The sequence below is a fragment of the Aplysia californica genome, unplaced genomic scaffold (genome assembly GCF_000002075.1).
Source record: "Aplysia californica isolate F4 #8 unplaced genomic scaffold, AplCal3.0 scaffold00290, whole genome shotgun sequence".
Classification (NCBI taxonomy): Eukaryota; Metazoa; Mollusca; class Gastropoda; order Aplysiida; family Aplysiidae; genus Aplysia; species Aplysia californica.
This window is the reverse complement of record NW_004797560.1, coordinates 672,793-675,055: the sequence shown is the minus strand read 5'-3', so window position 1 is coordinate 675,055 and position 2,263 is coordinate 672,793. Positions and strand designations below refer to the sequence as shown.

General features: G+C 38.7%; 1 protein-coding gene across 1 annotated transcript in view; it reads right to left on the bottom strand.

The window, feature by feature from the left end:
- LOC101863447 (putative tyrosinase-like protein tyr-3) overlaps positions 1-2,263 on the bottom strand; it is a gene marked incomplete at its 5' end in the record, with an annotated part of 4,656 nt that overhangs the window by 1,494 nt on the left and 899 nt on the right.

Here is a 2,263-nt window from a genome sequence, read left to right as displayed (position 1 = left end):
GTGTGTGTGTGTGTGTGTGTGTGTGTGTGTGTGTGTGTGTGTGTGTGTGTGTGTGTGTGTGTGTGTGTGTGTGTGTGTGTAATACTGTGTTTTATTTACACGCATGTCGATTAATTTTTAAGACGTGGTGTATCTTTTCGATGTTATGCAAATTGAGCATTTTTTTAGAAAATCGAAATGCTATTTATTATTATTATTATTATTATTATTATTATTTTTATTTTTATTCTATGTTGCTGCTTGGAATGTATATCCTTTTCAGCCTGGGTCGGCCCTAACAGTCAGGATCGAAAGCCCGCCTCCCTAATAAATAATCTAATTTGTGTCGATTGGGACGTAAACTACTACCGCATAAAAAATAGTACTGTATATGGGAGGAGCATGCATCTCTTCTTGAACGCAAATTCCATTTGCTCCTGGTCGGAGTTTCCTGCGTGGCTGATAGGAGTGCCATTCGGCTACATACCCCCTCACTTATCCGTACTAACCCCCCGTTATCAGTGTCTGCTATTTTCTTCCCTGTCACATAAGGACCACCCTGTCTACCGTATGCTCCTCTTTAAAAGTCCAACCGTTTCTTAGAAACACTGGCTAGTGTCAGATACGGTAAAAAAGCTGTTATTATAAAATGGACGTATAGTAATTTGGGACAGCCCTCTCGAATTAGTTTTGACAAAGACGTGATATTATATCTATGTTATCATCTTATGTGGAGACACGGAACAATTGCAGACCGCCTCTCGAGTTCGTGAATGTCATTTTCTATCTGAGATTTATAGTAGGAGAACGAACAGATGATAAGTGAGGCAGCGTGGTGGAATCAGGCTCTCGTCAAAATAATCAAAGTGAAGAAACTTGCATTTTTCCGCAGGTTTGTGAATTTTTATGTGGTTTTTGTTTTTTGGCCCAACACCTTTCATGCCCATTAAAGAACTTATTTCTGTGTGGATTTTTCTAAAAAAACGTTGATTAAAGGCACACAAAATGGAAATTTTCAGTTGCCAAGGACTCTTAAGCTAAGAAAATAGCCAATCTTTGGCGACCATTTTCTCACTAATTTTTCCCCTGAAAACAGGTGACCCCCACCTCCTTCATTCGCAAATATCTCCACTTGTATTCAAGGTAAATGGACATTTTGTTCATCCAAATAAAGACAAGTGAACAAGCTTTAAGATGATACCAATAACTCTACATGCCCAAAAATTGACGAGAGCCTGATTCCACCACGCTGCCTCACATAAAGAACAAGCAGTGAGACACGGTTTTTCTTTCGATCTACTCTTGATGTGAGATAAGTTGGCTTTGTTTTTGAAGGCAGAATATTTTGGGACTTCAATAAATTTATGAAAAAGAAATTGACAAAACGAAATTAGACAGATGAACTACATTACTCCTCAATCCTTTCTTAATTAATATGACGCGCATCCCGAGGGCCACCAAGTAAACTTTGATAATATAGTGTAACTAGCTGGGGCCCCTTTCGATGAAAGGAATGATCGGTGCTTTAATATCAACTAAAAGTCATTGGCCTACTATATTTACACTCTACTGGAATGGGGCAATAAATCTTGAGAGATGCAAAAAATTCGAAGGTCTAGATCTATACTCTCAAAACAAAATGCGCCTCGCGAAATATCACTTTCAGATTTTCTAAAATTACAGAGACAGAAGCGTCGGCCTACAAAAGCGATCGGCGAAATAAAGAAATTTAGCTTATTGAAGCAAAACTGTCTCAAAACTGAAAAAACCAAGAGCGTCATGATCTGGAGAGTATTTCAAAGAATCTTTTGGCGAAAACCACATGTCGATCGATGCAGCCATTAAACAGCCTTTTGAATAGCAAAATTCGGTCACCACAAACAGATAAAAGAAGCGCATAGAGCTTGCTTTCAAGTGGGGATATGCGCTATACAAATGCTTTTTATCATTATTATTTTTAAGTCATGTTTTTCAAATGTTACAGGAAAAAAAGGGGGATTTTCTTGAAGCGGTTTGGGTGGATAAACTTCATTTTCTTAAGGGAGCCTTCAAATGCCATGACATACTTAAGATTCTATTCTATTCTATTATTCGGTGATTGTTGCGTGCTCTGGTGTGGTTTGCTACTTGGTTCTTGTCAAACATGGGTCGTACGTATCTCACCTACACACACAAAAACACACACGCGAGCTGACTCACAAACACACACACATACACACATACACACATTCCCACACATACACACACAGACATAGAAACACACACACACACACACACACACACA